Source organism: Oncorhynchus tshawytscha, linkage group LG01, assembly GCF_018296145.1.
Source record: "Oncorhynchus tshawytscha isolate Ot180627B linkage group LG01, Otsh_v2.0, whole genome shotgun sequence".
Lineage (NCBI taxonomy): Eukaryota > Metazoa > Chordata > Actinopteri > Salmoniformes > Salmonidae > Oncorhynchus > Oncorhynchus tshawytscha.
This window is the reverse complement of record NC_056429.1, coordinates 27,112,988-27,132,265: the sequence shown is the minus strand read 5'-3', so window position 1 is coordinate 27,132,265 and position 19,278 is coordinate 27,112,988. Positions and strand designations below refer to the sequence as shown.

At 41.3% G+C, this 19,278-nt stretch overlaps 1 protein-coding gene across 7 annotated transcripts in view; it reads right to left on the bottom strand.

Moving 5' to 3' along the window:
• The window catches only part of LOC112248629 (ras-specific guanine nucleotide-releasing factor RalGPS2), a 153,720-nt gene extending 137,081 nt beyond the window's left edge, over positions 1-16,639 (bottom strand). For 4 of the 7 annotated variants that reach the window (XM_042319752.1, XM_042319753.1, XM_042319738.1 and 1 more), the window contains exon 1: positions 16,488-16,638. The gene's annotated coding sequence lies outside the window, so the exon portion shown is untranslated. Of the gene's footprint in view, positions 1-12,150; positions 12,562-12,777; positions 12,841-16,487 lie in introns of those variants that run through there. The other 3 variants (XM_042319762.1, XM_042319741.1, XM_042319742.1) reach the window with 3 other exon arrangements.
• Between the last annotated feature and the right edge of the window lie 2,639 nt (positions 16,640-19,278).

Below are 19,278 nucleotides of genomic sequence, written 5' to 3'. Positions count from 1 at the left end.
CACAATAAGTTGCATGGACTCAGTGCAATTATGGCAACTGGTATTCTCAGGCAGTCTCCTGTCACAGTACTAACCAGGCCTGGGTGTTATGGCCACAAGCATGAACTTGAGAGGAACGTATATCTTCCTCAACGAGGACTATCCTGAAGCTGTGCGCCAGAAGAGGAAAGAACTGATCCCAGTCATGAAAGCTGCCAGAGCGAGTAGGGACATTGCTTACATCCGCTATGACAGGCTCGTTGTCCACCCTCCCTCCCAGAAGCCTGGAAGGGACGAGAGCCAAGCCTTTGGGTTCGTAGCTTCAACACCACAGCGCACACACCAATTGATTAATGGACTGCTGAATGTATATTTTTCTCTTGCTTTGTTTCTTCTTTTCAGTATTATGACTGATAAGCTACCCAGGAAAGGGCTGAAAATTGCACATATTAATATATGTAGCCTTACTAATAAGGTTCATAAAATCAATAACTTCCTAACATCAGATAACATTCATACATTAGCCATTTCTGAGACTAACTTAACTAATTTGACGATACAGCAGTAGCAAAACAAGGATAACATCAATAGAAGAGCCATATCGCTGTAATGCTTAGAGAAGATCTTATGTGTTATTGTGGTTGCTGGTTCACTTGGCACATCTAAGGCCTTTTCTTTTGTGGTGTTGCTATAGGCCACCCAGTGCTAACTGTCAGTATCTAAATAGTGCCTGTAATCTGGTTCAGGTTATTAATCAACCTACCAGGGTATTTACAAACACTACAGGAACAAGATCATCCACATGTATTTATCACATTTTTACTAATACTGTAGAACTTTGTTCTAAAGCTGTATCCATACCCATTGGATGCAGTGGCAATATCCAGGAAAGCCATAGTTCTAACAGCTGGGCTTAAAATCGTGTATAAGAGATCATACAAAATATTTAGCTGTGACTCCTGTTGAAGATGTAAAAAATATTTGTTGGTCTGATGTGATTAATGATGCGCATCGAGACTGTCCTTGATAAATTTATGAAATTGCTTCTTCCAATTATTGATAAACATGCACCTGTTAAGAAAGTGTCAGAACTCCATGGTTTGAAGAGGAATTGAAAAACTGTATGGTTGAAAGAGATGGGGCAAAAGGAGTGGCTAATAAAGGAGTGGCTGCATATCTGACTGGCTTACTTACTGCAATTTGAGAAATTGTGACTAAACTCAACAAAAAGGAAGAAGAAACTATTATGAAGTCAAGATCAATGATATAAAGAATGATGGAAAAAAACTTGAGTACTTAAATGAAATTATGGGCAGAAAGACAAATTCATCACCATCTTTCATTGAATCAGATGGCTTATTCATCACGAAACCATTTGATTTATTTGAATGATTATTTCATTGGCAAAGTGGGCAAACTTACGCAAGAAATGCCAACAAACAGTTTGAATTTTGTAAAGTTGGTGGGGGAGAGGTGGAAAAATGATTGTTATCAATCAATAATGGCAAACCTCCTGGCATTGACAACTTAGATGGAAAGCTACTGAGGATGGTAGCTGACTATAGCCGCTCCTGTCTGTCATATCTTTAATCTGAGCCTAGAGGAAAGTCTTTGTCCTCAGGTCTGGAGGGGAGCCAAAGTAATTCCGCTACCCAAGAGTGGTAAAGCGGCCTTTACTGGTTCTAACAGCCGACCTATAACTTCCTGCCAGATCTTAGCAAACTGTTGAAAAGGTGTTTGACCAAATAATGCATGTCAAACGTTTTTTTATAATCATTCCTCAGGTAGTTTAAAATATATATTCGATAATATATCAACAGAGTGTGTAGCTTTTTCCATAACAACGGGAGGAACAATGGCCGGTTTACTCAATTGCACACCAACTCACTCTGAGAGCCCCCACCTCTCAGAGTCTAAAGACTGTTGACACCTTAGGGAAGCCACAGAAAAAAGGAATCTGATTGATATCCCTTTAAAATGGAGGACAGGCACGCATAGGAACACAGACGTTTCAAAATAAGAGGCTCTTCCTGATTGGATTATCCTCAGGCCTTCGCCTGCAATATCAGTTCTGTTATAGCCACAGACAATATTTTTACAGTTTTGGAAACCTTAGTGTTTGTTCTATCCTAATCTGTCAATTGCATGCATATTCTAGCATCTGGTCATGAGAAATAGGCTGTTTACTTTGGGAACGTTATTTTTCCAAACATAAAAATAGTGCCCCCTAGCTTCAAGAGGTTAAGTTCTAGACCTCAGATGAATCTGGTAATGAATGGTGTGGCTGATGAACAAGTTGAGGTGTTACCTTAGATTATAAACTGTCATGGTCAAAACATGTAGATCCAATGGTTGTAAAGATGGGGAGAGGTCTGTCCATAATAAAGAAAATGCAGAGCATCTCACTCCAAAAAGCAAGTTCTGCAGGGTCAAGTTTAGTCTAATCTTCATTGTCCAGTCATGTGGTCCAATGCTGCAAGGAAAGACCTAGTTAAGCTGCAGCTGGCCCAGAACGGCACATTTTGCTCTTAATTGTAATCAGAGGGCTGATATAAATACTACGCATGCCAGTCTCTCTTCGCTAAGAGTTGAGGAGACTGACTGCATCACTTCTTTTATAAGAAACATTGTGTTGAAAATCCCAAATTGTTTGCATAGTCAACTTACACACAGCTCTAACACACACATCCCACCAGACGTCTTTTCATAGTCCCCAAATCCAGAATGAATATAACGTACAGTATTATATAGGGCCCTAATTGCATGGAACTTCCATCTCATATTGCTCAAATAAACAGCAAACCTGGTTCCAAAAATATAGATAAAGCAACACCTCGCGGCACAACGCCTCTCCCCTATTTGACCTAGATAGTTGTGTATGCCTTGATATGTAGGCTACGTGTGCCGTTTAAAAAAAATGTATGTAGTTCTGTCCTTGGGCTGTTCTTGTCTTTTGATCTGTATGTCATTCTGTATTACGTTTCATGCTTTGTGTGGACCCCAGGAAGAGTAGCTGCTGTTTTTGCAACAGCTAATGGGGATCCTAATAAAATACCAAATGTCACCCGCACCAATGTGTCAGAGGAAACACAATTCAACCGAAGTCAGCTTGCAGGCGCCCGAACCGGTCACAAGGAGTAGATAGAGCACAATGAGCCAAGTTAAGAGCCGCCAGCCAAACCCTCCCCTACCCCATACAGCGCTGGGCCAATTGTGCGCCGTCCTATGGGGATCCCGGTAACGGCCGGATCAAACCCCAGCCTGTAGTGGCGCCACTGCGGTGCAGTGCTTTTGACCGTGGTGCCACCCAGGACTAGAGGTCGACTTCAAGTTCATAACAATCAGAAACCAGTATTTTTGGACACTATTTTTTTGTACACCTTTATTTAACTAGGCAATTCAGTTAAGAACACATTCTTATTTTCAATGACGGCCTAGGAACGGTGGGTTAACTGCCTTGTTCAGGGGCAGAACGACAGATTTTCACCTTGTCAGCTCGGGGGATCCAATCTTGCAACCTTACAGTTAACTAGTCCAACGCAAAAATGACCTGCCTCTCTCATTGCACTCCACAAGGAGACTCCCTGTTACGCAAATGCAGTAAGCCAAGGTAAGTTGCTAGCTAGCATTAAACTTCTTATAAAAAAAACAAATCACTAGTGATGATATAACTAGATATTATCTAGCGTGTCCTGCGTTGCATATGTGACTGAGCATACAAGTATCTAAGAATCTGACTGAGCGGTGGTAGGCAGAAGCAGGCGCGTAAACATTCATTCAAACAGCACTTTCGTTCGTTTTGCCAGCAGCTCTTCGTTGTGCGTCAAGCATTGCGCTGTTTATGACTTCAAGCCTACCAACTCCTGAGAGGAGGCTGGTGTAAACGAAGTGGAATGGCTAGCTAGTTAGCGCGCGCTAATAGCGTTTCAAACATCACTCGCTCTGAGCCCTCTAGTACTTGTTTCCCTTGCTCATGGGTAACGCTGCTTCCCAGGGTGGCTGTTGTCATTGTGTTCCTGGTTCGAGCCCAGGAAGGAGCGAGGAAAGGGACGGAAGCTATACTGTTACACTGGCAATACTAAAGTGCCTATAAGAACATCCAATAGTCAAAGGTTAATGAAATACAAATGGTATAGAGAGAAATAGTCCTATAATTCCTATAATAACTACAACCTAAAACTTCTTACCTGGGAATATTGAAGACTCATGTTAAAAGGAAGCACCAGCTTTCATGTTCTGAGCAAGGAACTGAAACGTTAGCACATATTGCACTTTTACTTTCTTCTCCAACACTTTGTTTTTGCATTATTTAAACCAAATTGAACATGTTTCATTATTTACTTGAGGCTAAATTGATTTTATTGATGTATTATATTAAGTTAAAATATGTGTTCATTCAGTATGGTTGTAATTGTCATTATTACAAATAAATACTTTTTGTATTTTTATTTATTGGCCGATTAATCAGTATCGGCTTTTTTGGTCCTCCAATAATCGGTATCGGCGTTGAAAAATCATAATCAGTCGACCTCTACCCAGGACCCACTCCAGGGAGGTTTTTCCAATACCTCACAAAGGGCACCTATTTGTAGATGGGTAAAATAACAGAGCTTGAAGAATTTAAATTTTAAAAAGTGCAATCATTGTACAATCCAGGTCTGCAAAGCTCTTACCCAGAAAAGACTCAAAGCTGTGATCGCTGCCAAAGTCGATTCTAACATGTATTGACTCAGGGGTGTGAAAACTTACACTACATGACCAAAAGCATGTGGACACGTGCTCGAACATCTCATTCCAAAATCATGGGCATTAATATGGAGTTGGTCCCCCCTGTGCTGCTATAGCAGCCTCCACTCTTCTGGGAAGGATTTCCACTAGATGTTGGAACATCGCTGCAGGGACTTGCTTTCATTCAGCCACGATCATTAGTGATGTCGGGGACTGGCGTTGGGCATTAGGCCTGACTCGCATTTGGCATTGCAATTCGTTCCAAAGGTGTTCGATGGGCTTGAAGCCAGTCAAGTTCTCCTACAACAATCTCGACAAATAATTTCTTTATGGACCTCGCTTTGTGCATGGGGGCATTGGCATGCTGAAAAAGAAGGGCCTTCCCCAAACTGTTGCACACGGTTGGATGCACAGAATCGTCTAGAATGTCACTGTATGCTGTGGCGTTAAGATCTCCCTTCATTGGAACTAAGGGGCCTAGCCCGAGCCATGAAAACCTGACCCAGACCATTATTCCTCCACTAAACTTTATAGTTGGCACTATGCATTGCGGCAGGTACCGTTCTCCTGGCATCCGCCAAACCCAGATTCGTCAGTCAGACGGTGAAGCGTGATTGATCACTCCAGAGAACGCATTTCCACTGCACCAGAGTCCAATTGCAGCGAGCTTTACACCCCTCCAGCCGACGCTTGGCATTGCACATGGTGATTTTAGGCTTGCGTGCGGCTATTTGGCAAAGGAAACCCATTTCATGAAGCTTCCGACTAACAGTTCTTGTGCTGTGGTTGCTTCCAGGGGCAGTTTTGAAATCTGTCGTGAGTGTTGCACCCAAAGAGACAATTTTTACACGCTAGGCGATTCAGCACTCTGTTCTCGTTCTTTGAGCTTGTGTGGCCTACCGCTTTGCGGCTGAGCCGTTGTTTCTCCTAGTCGTTTCCACTTCACAATAACAGCACTTACAGTTGACCGGGGCAGCTCTAGCAGGCAAGAAATTTGACAAACTGACTTGTTGGAAAGGTGGCATCCTATGATGGTGCCACATTGAAAGTCACAGTTCTTCAGTAAGGCCATTCTGCTGCCAATGTTAGCCTACGGAGATTGCATGGCTGTGTGCTCGATTTTAAACACCTCAACAATGGGTGTGGATGAAACAGCCATATCCACTAATATGAAGGGGTATCCACATACTTGTACAAAAGTACGTATAAAAATGTTTTCACTATCATTATGGGGTTATTGTGTGTAGATTTTTTAAATTATCCATTTCGAATTCAGGCTGTAACAACAAAAAGAGTGGATTAAGTCAAAAGGTATGACTACTTTCTGAAGGCACTGTGTATAAGCCTTAGGACTGGCCTCATTAGCCAGTTACATTTCTTCACCCCACCCACACGAGAGCTTGACCTAGGCACACGAGGGCCTGTTGCACTGACTGCAGCTACCTCGCCTGTTGTCCACCCACACACTTTCCATGCATTATCCCCACATTTCATGGACACATACACACAGTGAATCGTTGTAGGGTTAGTTTACAGTGTGACTGTGTGAGAGAGGAGACTTGGGGTCTGTGTGATTGAGGCTGATAGAGCGGCTGATTCATATGCCCCCATTTAAGCACAACCATTAGAAAGATACACAGCTCCATACAGCCGTGAACTGTTTACAAGAGCGAGAGAAGTTGAGAATAGGGCGATATGGCTTAACAATCACATCTTATAATTTTCTAATTTATGGGTGATTCACAGTATATCAATTACCAGTCAAAAGTTGACATATCAACTCATTCAAGGGTTTCTTTATTTTTTACTCTTTTGTACACTGTAGAATAATAGTGAAGACATCAAAACTATGAACATATGGAATCATGTAGAAACCAAAAAAAAATGTGAAACAAATCCAAATATATTTTATATTTGAGATTCTTCAAAGTAGCCACAATTTGCATTGATGACAGCTTTGCACACTTGGCATTCTCTCAACCAGCTTCATGTTGTAGTCCCCTGGAATGCATTTCATTTAACAGGTGTGCCTTGTTAAGTTAATTTGTGTATTATCTTTCCTTCTAAAAATGTGTTTGAGCCAATCAGTTGTGTTGTGACAAGGTAGGGATGGTATAAAGAAGATGGTCTTTTACAAAATAGGGCTAAGTCAATATCATGGCAAGAATATCTCAAAAAGGTTTAGAGAACGACATTCCATGATTACTTTAACACATTAACTATTTGCGTCGAGCAATCCCGTATCCGGGAGCGTAATCATAGCCTCAAGCTCCATAACGCACCATAACGCAACGTTAACTATTCATGAAAATCGCAAATGAAATGAAATAAATATATTGGCTCACAAGCTTAGCCTTTTGTTAACAACACTGTCATCGCAGATTTTCAAAATATGCTTTTCAACCATAGCTACACAAGCATTTGTGTAAGAGTATTGATAGCTAGCATAGCATTAAGCCTAGCATTCAGCAGGCAACATTTTCACAAAAACAAGAAAAGCATTCAAATAAAATCATTTACCTTTGAAGAACTTCAGATGTTTTCAATGAGGAGACTCTCAGTTAGATAGCAAATGTTCAGTTTTTCCAAAAATATTATTTGTGTAGGAGAAATCGCTCCGTTTTGTTCATCACGTTTGGCTAAGAAAAAAACCTGAAAATTCAGTCACTCTCAACGCCAAACTTTTTTCCAAATTAACTCCATAACATCGACAGAAACATGGCAAACGTTGTTTAGAATCAATCCTCAAGGTGTTTTTCACATATTCATTCGATGATAAATCATTCGTGGCAGTTGGGTTTCTCCTCTGGAGCAAATGGAAAAATGCACGCAGCTGGAGATTAAGCAATAATTTCGACGGAGGACACCAAGCGGGCACCTGGTAAATGTAGTCTCTTATGGTCAATCTTCCAATGATATGCCTACAAATACGTCACAATGCTGCAGACACCTTGGGGAAACGACAGAAAGTGTAGGCTCATTCACAGCCATATAAGGAGACATTGGAACACAGCGCCTTCAAATTCTGGGCCATTTCCTGTTTGAAATGTCATCTTGGTTTCGCCTGTAGCATCAGTTCTGTGGCACTCACAGACAATATCTTTGCAGTTTTGGAAACGTCAGAGTGTTTTCTTTCCAAAGCTGTCAATTATATGCATAGTCGAGCATCTTTTCGTGACAAAATATCTTGTTTAAAACGGGAACGTTTTTTTATCCAAAAATTAAAAGAGCGCCCCCTATATCGAAGAAGTTAAGGTCAGTCAAGATGGAAAATTACAATAATAACTTTAAAATTTCTTAAAAACTTTCTTGGGAAAAAGGCATAACCATAAATTCAAATGTATCAAATGAATTAGATATATCGCCCGAGTTGAGCATGAGACTGGAGGAACAGAACAGAGAGAGGGAGACAGTGTGCCACTTGTAGTTGTTTGAGCCACTCCCAGTATAAGTACAGGCGGAGACATCCAGTTCCAGACCAGTATGATCAAGGGAGGGCAGCCTCCCGTGGCAGCCGGGTAGCCTACTTGCTTGTGGTACCAGAGGGGAAGTCAGCTTCAGACTGTGGGTCTCTACTCCGGTTTCCGGAAGTGAAAGTTGAGACATTCTCTTGAGTGACAGCCCAACCGGCAGACCGAAGTTGGCAAGGGGCCACATGAGCTCCTTAACTATGGGCACAACACACAGTGTCTTGCAAGAGTATTCATCCCACTTGGGGATTTTCCTATTTTGTTGCATTACAACCTGTAATTTAAATGGATTTTACTTGGATTTCATGTAATGGACATACAAAATAGTCCAAATTAGTGAAATAAAATAAACTTGTTTAAAAATTGTTTTTTTGGTTTGTTTTTTTTAACAGAAAAGGGTGCGTGCATGTATTCACCCCCTTTTCTATGAAGCCCCTAAATAAGACCTGGTGCAACTAATTACATTCAGAAGTCATATAATTAGTTAAATAAAGTCCACCTGTGTGCAATCTAAGTGTGACATGATCTGTCACGATCTCATATATAACATATAACCTGTTATGAAAGGCCCCAGAGTCTGCAACACCACTAAGCAAGGGGCACCACGAAGACCAAGGAGCTCTCCAAACAGGTCAGGGACAAAGTTGGAGAAGTGCAGATCAGGGTTGGGTTATAAAAAAATCTGAAACTTAAAACATCCCACAGGGCACTATTAAATCCATTATTTAAAAATTGGAAGAATATGGCACTAGAACAAACTTGCCAAGAGGTCCACCCACCAAAACTCAAGGACCAGGCAAGGAGGGCATTAATCAGAGAGGCAACAAAGAGACCAAAGATAACCCTGAAGCATCTGCAAAGTTCCACAGCGGAAATTGAAATATCTGTCCATAGGACCACTTTAAGCCGTACACTCCACAGAGCTGGGCTTTACAGAAGAGTGGCAAGAAAAAAAGCCATTGCTTGAAGAGGGGGAAAAGCCATTGCGTGAAGAAAAAAAATAAGCAAACACATTGTGTTCACCAAAAGGCATGTGGGAGACTCCCCAAACATATGGAAGGAGGTACTCTGGTCTGATGAGACAAAAATGTAGCTTTTTGGCCATCAAGGAAAACGCTATGTCTGGCGCAAACCCAACACCTCTCACCTCTTTAGCTAGACAAGCATTTGTGTAAGAGTATTGATAGCTAGCATAGCATTAAGCCTAGCATTCAGCAGGCAACATTTTCACAAAAACAAGAAAAGCATTTACCTTTGAAGAACTTCGGATGTTTTCAATGAGACTCTCAGATAGCAAATGTTCAGTTTTTCCCAAAATATTTGTGTAGGAGAAATCGCTCCGTTTTGTTCATCACGTTTGGCTAAGAAAAAAATCTGAAAATGCAGTCGCTACAACGCCAAACTTTTTTCCAAATTAACTCCATAACATCGACAGAAACATGGCAAACGTTGTTTAGAATCAATCCTCAAGGTGTTTTTCACATATCTATTCGATGATAAATCATTCGTAGCAGCTGTGTTTCTCCTCGAAGCAAACGAAAAATACACGCAGCTGGAGATTACGCAATCATTGCAACGGAGGACACCAAGCGGCCACCTGGTAGAAGTAGTCTCTTAAGGTCAATCTTCCAATGATTTGCCTACAAATATGTCACAATGCTGTCGACACCTTGGGGAAACGACAGAAAGTCTAAGCTCATTCGTGACCCATACACAGCCATATAAGGAGACATTGGAACACAGCACATTCAAAATCTGGGACACTTCCTGTATGAAATTTCATCTTGGTTTCGCCTGTAGCATCAGTTCTGTGGCACTCACAGATAATATCTTTGCAGTTTTGGAAACGTCAGAGTGTTTTCTTTCCAAAGCTGTCAATTATATGCATAGTCGAGCATATTTTCATAACAAAATATCTTGTTTAAAACTGGAACGTTTTTTATCCATAAATTAAAAGAGTGCCCCCTATATCCAAGAAGTTAAGATGGAAAACACTCTAAAGTTTCCAAAACTGTAAAAATATTGTCTGTGTATAGGGGGGCGGGGGTAGTTCTAAGAGGTAAAGGGGAAACATTTAAATGTCTTGGAATGCCTAGTCAAAGCCAAGACCTCAATCCAATTGAGAATCTGTGGTATGACTTAAAGATTGCTTTACACCAGTGGAAGCCATCTAACTTTAAGGCTCTGGAGCAGTTTTGCCTCGAAGATTGGGAGAAAAAAATCCCCATGGCTAGATGTGCCAAGTTTATAGAGACATACCCCAAGAGACTTGCATCTGTAATTGCTGCAAAAGGTGGCTCTACACAGTATTGACTTTGACGGGTGGGGGTAATAGGTATGCACGCTCAAGTTCAGTTTGTCTTATTTCTTGTTTGTTTCACAAAAAAAGATTTTGCATCTTCAAAGTGGTAGGCATGTTGTGTAAATCAAATGAACAAATCCCCCCCAAAAAATATTTTTTAATTCCAGGTTGTAAGGCAACAAAATAGGAAAAATGCCAAGGGGGGGGGGGGGTGAATAAGCCACTGTACATACATAGACTAATATCGCTTGACACCCACTTCAGTAGGCAGCCAGCACCACGAGAGACACCTTACACACTGCTATTTTCTGCAGAATGTGTTTCACTAAATGTATTTTCTGTGAAAGAAAAACTATTTGCATGCCCTGATCACTTTATTTAAGAGACAAAAGTGAGTAGTGAAATGGTTTAAAATGCAGATGTCCTTTTGAATGTCTGTGTTTTGAAAATGCAGATTACTGAACTCTAACCCCTGCCTTAATCTCCATGGCTGACTGCAGCATCATCACTATCACCATTCAGTCACAAAAGATGATAGGGCCAAAGACATCATAGACAAGTCAGCGTTCATCTTAAAATGTGACCCACCACTTCAATCTTGTGTAGCCAAATATGAAAGTGTTTTTTTTTGTAATAGAAAAAAAGTAGAGACACAGAGCTACAAAATGGTATATCATACACTGCATGAGGAAGAATGGAAAAGTAATTCTGCTTTGAAAGTCAATAAACTTGTAACCCCACTTTTGAGAAAATGGCCCTTGAATGTTTTGGTACAGAGAGCTCTTCTTTGTCTACACATATTCAGTATCATTCACACCTTCTTAAGCCTTAGCCCCACCCATTGCTTTAAGGATTCACATGAGGCCATGTGCTAAAGAGTGAGAAATTTAACTGTCACTTTACAGATACGATTACAATATGGTCATGGCAGCACACTCCTACCAGACACTTGATGGTCATGAATTGATGGTCATGTGAAAGAAATGCTATAACCACCCCCCAACCACATCTAGCGAAGCAGAAGGGTCATTGACATGTACACATCTTCATGAAATACAATAGATGGCCATAATCTCTTTACTTCCACTGCAAATCTACCATTCCAGTGTTTTACTTGCCATATTGTATTTACTTAGCCACCATGGCCTTTTTTGCCTTTACCTCCCTTATCTCACATTGTATATAGACTTATTTTTCTACTGTATGTTTGTTTTACTCCATGTGTAACTGTTGTTGTATGTGTCGAACTGCTTTGCTTTATCTTGGCCAGATCGCAATTGTAAATGAGAACTTGTTCTTAACTTGCCTACCTGGTTAAATAAAAGGTGAAATAAAAATGTTTTATATATATATTTTTTTTCTAAATCACCCTCAGAAATGCCTTGCTAACTTGATGGTCATGTCATCTTCTGTTGAAGTAGAGTATTTTGCTTAGACATGTAGCTAGCTAGCTAAACAATGACCCATAATCCCAACCCATTCTACTAGCAATACAAACTGATCATCATAGCTAGTCACCATGCATGAAATGTTGTAGTAACTAGTGTCAATTTGCGCTAGCTAGGTAACAATAGGCTATAACTAGCAATGCAAATGACAGATCTGTCTAGCAATATTCATATCATACACGTAAAATTGGCGAGTGTACTTAAAATATAGCTTGACTCTTACCCGTATAAATGTAGCTTGACTCTTACCCGTATACATGGATAAACACTTCACGGTAGCATGTATTTTCTGTTTGTAGCTAGCTACAGCTTGTTAGGCCCATTGTTGTGTCAAGTCACTCCAGTTCACATTGACTGTGCAGAAAGTAGTCTATCACAATGTTTTCCAGTGATCTTTGTTGATAGCTCCTGCTAAATTCTGGACAGTAATGTTGTTTGCAGTTCCCCATGGCTAAAAAAAGCTGCGTTTCCAAGGATTATCTACACATACTGAGCAGCTCATGTTATAGACAGAAGTGTGCTACATGGCAGTCCAATCCAAACTCATCTGTAGGCATGTCCAGCCCATCCATTATCTCAGCCAAAAAAACAACATGTTCCAATGCCTCTAGTGTGAAGTACTGACGTGACAAACGCCTTGCTTCTTGAAACGGTTCACAAACACCAACATTGAGACACACACAGAAAAGGACACATGTTGCAATTTAAAGCTAGAATCCTAAAGTGGTGTAACTGCCACATCTGTTTGGGATATTACAACAAAGAGGTTACTGCAAACAAACACCCCCCTTCTCAGAAATCATTGCGCATGCGATAGAACAGCTATCAGCTAGAACACCATGCTCCTCACCTCAGTTTAGGTCGCAAAACAATAACAAATCCGGACTCCATCTTTAAGAAAGTCCCATGTCATCCGAGGAGGGACAAAACCCAGAGTAGGCTGACTAAACCCGAGACAGACCATGGCGCTGACATCTGACGCATGCCCTGTAGCGCGCATGCACACACAGCAGAGTCTCATTTTACAGCTAATCACATTTCAGGCCTTGGAAAGACAGAACACAACTACAGCACCAGATGGGCACACCTAGAACACAGCAGTACTACCACTTAGATTAGACTGCACTAACCAGTGTTCGTGTGGGACGGTCAGGGAGGGCCAGTGATATATAGTGATGGGAAGAAAAAAGATCAAATTATACAGTTACATATCGGGATATTATTTTTGATGATACATCGTATTGTTTTACGCTAGTTGGTTGTACCTGCACCAAAACAGCAGTATTTTTCCTTCATAGCTTGTTCTCCATCTTTTTAAAAAGGGAGCCAATTTGTTTTCAGCACTTTTATTACCATGACTGATCAAACTTGTTTTCTCATGGCTCTCGTCCCTCTTCAGCTGACATGAGCAATATGCTAGAATCATCAAATCGCAATAAAATCACATTACCAGATCGCAATACATATAGAATCATAATAATATCAGATTGTGAGGTCCCTGGCAATTCCCAGCCCTAGCGACATAAAGACAGTGACAAACTAGTGTGCAAAAATGAGATCGTGACAAGATAGAAGAACAGGAAAAGGCCAATTTAAGCAAACTAGTCTGTTTAAATGAGACACAGAAGCAAGATAAATAGATTGGCTGTACATGCACCATGGGGTGGCATGTAGCCTAGCAGTAAAGAGCATTGGGCCAGTAACCGGAAGATCACTGGTTCGAATCCCTGAGCCAGCAATGTGGAAAACATCTGCCGTTGAGTCAGAAAGTTAACCCCTAACAACAACTGCTTCACGGGCACTGATGACGTGGATGTCGATTTAGGCAGCCCCCCCCCCCTCTCTAATTCAAAAGGGTTGGGTTAAATGCAGAAGAAATATTTCAGTTGAATGCATTCAGTTGTGCAACTGACTAGGTATTCCCTTTCCCTATATTATGGTGAAACTTTCCCTTACTAATCTTGATTATTGAATGCTCTGTACACCAGGGGTAGGCAAACAGATTGATCCAGAGATTTTACCCCCCTCACCCCAAAGTTTAGTAAAAATAATATATACACACTAAACAAAAATATAAACACAACATGTAAAGTGTTGGTCTCATAGTTCATGAGCTGGTTTCAACTGTACCGGGCAGATGGCAGACCGTGTGTGTGTGGCATTGTTTGTGCGAGCGGTTTGCTGATGTCAAAATGTCCCAATTCTTCCAAGGCCTGCATACTCAGCAGACATGTCACCCAATCTGCATGTTTGGGATGCTTTGGATTGATGTGCACAACAGCGTGTTCCAGTTCCCGCTAATACCCAGCAACTTCACAGGCATTGAATAGGAGTGGGCAAACATTCCACAATCAACAGCCTGATCAACTCTATGCGAAGGAGATGTATTGCGCTGCATGGGGAAATTGGTCACACCAGATACTGACTGGTTTTCTGATCCACGCCCCTACCTATTTTTGACTAACATATGTATATCTGTAATCCCAGTCATGTGAAATTCATAGATTAGGGCCTAATTTATTTAAATTTACTGATTTCCTGATATGACCTGTTTCTCAGTAAAATCTCTGGAATTGTTGCATTTATATTCAGTTTATATTGCTCTGCATCCTATGCAACAGCTCTAGTCATGCATGAAAATAATTTATTCTACAGGAGATCTGCCAGGGAGACTCAGTGGCTGTGATCTCTTATTAGGGCTGAAATCTGGAACTTTATCTAACCATTCAATATCAGACTATTCACTTTATCTTTTACCAATGGATAGACACGACAATTGTAGCTATGTAGATATGAGCATCTAACCCAACTCAAATCTATTTTGCAAGGTATATTCATCTTGAGAGAATGTTAATCTGCCAATGCAGAAGTGCGCCAACAACACATTTCTGTAGTTTTCTGTGTATCTAACCAAGGCTAATATATATAGCCTGGTGGTCCAGATCTGTTAATAAAGTGCTAGTTTAGCAAACTCCTCTCTGTGTTCGTTCCACGTCATGCCAAACGTGTATGGCATGACAAGTTATGATAGGATAGAGGTGTTGGCTACAGTACAGCCTGTGACCAACCAGGCTGTGAAGGCACTACCATGACTATACGGCATCTCAGGGCTCGACATCAAAGCTTGCCCGATTCCCCGGGGCAAGTATAATAAAAAATATATATTATTTATTATTATTTAGATTTAAGCTGGCCGAATGGACAAGTTAAAGAAATCACGCAAAAACCCACAATATCAAACAATTAGGCTACGCCGAATTGGAGTGGTGTCCTCCGGGGCGGGGGGGACAAGTGACTTGAGCTCTTCCGACAAGTAAAAAAAATGTTGTTTTTTTAAAAACGTCCTACTGGCTAAAAACGTTAATGTCCAGACCTGCATCTCAGTTATGGAACACGAGCTTATACTGCTTGACAGATATGACTGGGTTAACGGAAATCTGCCTGCATGGCATGTAGCATGATTGATATATGTTGCTGTAGAGTCCCTGCTTTGCCCAGCGAGAGTGGCTATTGCCTAGCAATATCAAGGCATTGAAGGCAGCAATGAAAGATGCATCAGCAATCTGTTAAACATGGCTCATCTTGCTAATGATGTGGGACATGAGACGTGCTTGACTGTGCATTACAAATATTAAATTCATTACTGAACACTCACCCTTTGAAATCAAATATATCGACCCACGGTATTGCTTTTAACTGTACGTTACAGGGCCTAACGTTACCTAGCTAATCACTGATGCTGACATATCCTAGCTACAGTAGGCAGGCACCACGATGTTGATGCCAACCTGTCATGAAAGATTAATGAATTCGTATTGCAACGGCTGACTAACGTGATGCATCTTGCCTGTGCATTAACTACAGGCCGTTGCACCTCCCTAAAAGTGCTCTGCTTTTTCAGACTAACTGCACATAGTAATGACTTCTATATTGAAAGACATGTAGCCAACCGGCAGTTTGTGTGTATATCCAAGCCATTTTAGTGAGAGAGAAAAAACACGCCCCACCCGAAACACTCCCCGGATCTGGGCGGGACAGTGAGGGGGGGGGGGGTTCTGAGTCCAAGACAACCCGAGACAAGGCGTTTAGTAGCCATCAGCTTAGCGCTAACAGCAGGCTGGGGACAACACGCGCAAATAACCGTTAGCCAGCTTGCCATCTCAGTTGGCTAAAAAAAAAAAATAGCAACGACATTAAAGAGGACAGTTGCTAGTTAGTTTGCTAACTAAACTCGGCAAACAAAGGTTGACTACCTACAATAGCTAACGTTAGCTAACTCGACAAGTGCAAACATCTTAAGGCATTCTGAGAGCTAGAACTGGCTGTGGTGTAATGCAAGGTAGTTAACATTAGCTAACGTACTTAACGTTACTGCAACACATAATACTATTCAACTCAAAATAAACGCTTTACTTAAACCTTCAAAGAGAATACTTAACGTCGTTAGTGTGGCTTACTCCTGTGGATAACGTTAGCTAACCTTCCGCGCAAATGGATTTAGCATCAGGGATGCTGCCACACACCCTAGCTTACGAAAACAGACATAAACCAGACACTCACCACACAGAAATGGGTGCCAAATTCCTCTTTTCGGGTAGGGAAACTCGACCCCAGCAAATTTCAGAGGCTCCAACAAAGCCAAAAGCGGTGTGCTCTGCAACAGCTGTGTTCTGTTTTGAATGAGAGTTGAATAGACACGAGAAAAGGGGCGGGATTTAGATAGTTCGCTCGCCTTCGCTGTTGCCCGCTGCAGCCTGGTCTCAGAGCAATTCGTATTGTTGCGTACGTGTGTATCTAAATCCGAAACTTCCAACAGATGTGTTCTGTTTTGAATAAGGGTTGAATGGACACGGGAAAAAGGGCGGGATTTAGAAAGTCGCCCGCTGCAACCTGGTCTTAGAGCACTTCGTGTACGGAAATCCGAAAGCCTCGTTTTCAGGATAATAAATGGCATGTCCAATGGTATGTTTTAATTTGTGGATGTCAGGCACCAATTTCGAAAGATATAATACGAATTTTAATTCGTGACATATGTTACGAATTTGCAAAATACAGAATATGTTAAGCTTTGCAAAATTAACTATATGTTACAAATTTGCAAAACATATGATATGTTACGAATTCTAGCAAGGCAGTTAGGTGGCTAACCTTAGCTAGCTGGCTAACGTTAGCTAGGCTAGGGGTTCGGGTTAGGTTTAGGAGTTAGGTTAAAGGAGTAAAGTTAGGAAAGCGTGCTAAGTTCTTGCAAAGTAGCTAAAACGTAGTAAGTAGTTGTAAAGTTGCTCATGAGCTAAAATGCCAAAGTTGTCCCTGATGAAATTCAAACTCCCAACCTTTGAGTTGCTAGACATTCATTCCTACCCATCCACATCAACCAACCATCCTACTTTTGTTTTTGCGTTAAGTACCCATCTGTTTTATGTAACCATATCAAACCTAGCATATACTAATACTAGTGTCCAGGATGTATGTTACTATGTTACGTTTAGTCTATGAGACCAGACTGCCTATACACTGCTCTAAAATATGTTTTATGTCTCCCCCAATGTTACTAGGGAGTGTAAACTGATCCTAGATCTGTGGCTACAGATAACGGTGATTCCTACCACCGTGTGCCAGTACACCAGAGAATGCTGCGCGTGTGGAGTCTTGACTGGCACCTACCGGGGTCGCGAGACAGAGCTGGGCACTGTTCAGTTAAGTGTCTACGAGAGTGGATGATATGCCAGTGAAATTGCCACCGGTAATGTTGAGAGAGGATAAAGGTCTGTATTTTAGGTTTCTCGCTACACCCCCAAATATTTTGCATTACAGACAAGTTTTTTATCTCGGATGTGACCAGTGTGCTTCTCTGCTGGATTTGGAAGTAGCAAGACAATAGAATATGTTTGCATCAATGTTTTGTAATGAAACAGCAGGGAGCAGGTCTCGAACCCTCAACCTTCTAGCTCGAGGTCAGGCGCACTATCGACTGTGCCGCAAAAGTTTGCTCGAGCAGCAGAGACGATTTCCGCGGATATAAACCCAGGGTCGATACAATATTGTCAAATTGGCCGATGGAAGGCTGGGACTTTAATAATAATATGTGTACAAAAAAAAAAATGTTTCAGCAATTCTGAACGAAACGTCACATTATCTGTCTGATTTGAAGCGCTTTACTCCATAACGTGAATATGTCCCACCAGATTATTCTATTTTTAACACATCACATGACATCAAATGGGATGAGCAAATTAGACGACAAAATAAAACTCTGACCTGCCGTGATATACTCATGGACAGTGGATTTGCCATATCACGCTAGTTTTCCTTGACTTTGACTACATCTTGTGGCAGAACCTATGAACTTCGCAAACAGCTGCATTTTAACACGACCACACACTTGAATGGCGCTGTTTGTCCACTGTCAATGTGGGATGAGATACTCTCCACCATGGATTTATAACTATAATGACACCACGTGAACAGACCTGTTTGCGTGAACTCATTTTAATCAAGTCAAGTTGTTGTCAATGTTCAGGCAGATAGATGTGTTGTACTGAGAATCTGTCCTTTCTCCATGTCGAGAGGAACAATCTCATTGGATGCAAAAATATTAAATTGGTCCCCTATAGAGAAAAAACATGTTATATTTTACAGAGCCCATATAAATCATCCACACACAAAGGATTGGACCCTTTTTTTCAATTCCCGCCTAAAATGACATACCCAAATCTAAAACACACACATTAGTGAATCCTTCAACCTTTTGCCCCCTGAGTCAGGGCCGGCCTTCATGGCTCAACCAACGTCGGTGAGGAGACCCACGTTTTGACACACATCCACAGACTTCTTACCACCACTGCTGTAGGCCGTCATGAAGCAGTAGGCCATCTTCAGATTATCTGCAACTTCCCCTGGTGGAGAGATGTAGATAGAACATGGTGAGTTTGACCACTTGGGGGATGGATTCAGGGTCTGTCTATCTGTATTTTCTTATCATCCTTATATTTCTTATTAATAAGATGACATGTCTGAAAACATGTTTTTGTCATGCCATACTCTAACATTTCAAATGACTTGTCTATCTGAGGAATGCAAATTGTTGCAGACTTTGCTGTTATAATCTTCTAGTGAATGGGATTAAGTGTAGTGTAGTTGAGTCATGTACCTCCCTTGGACATAGTAAACCCCGAGCTTGTAGAAGACTTCACCATGTTTATTCATCTCACAATTGTGTTTGAGCACCTGGGTGGTAGACTCAACGTTTTCTTTCACTCCTTCCATGTAGTCAGCAAGCCTTTGACACCCTGACAACAGAATACATACAGTGGGGCAAAAAAGTATTTAGTCAGCCACCAATTGTGCAAGT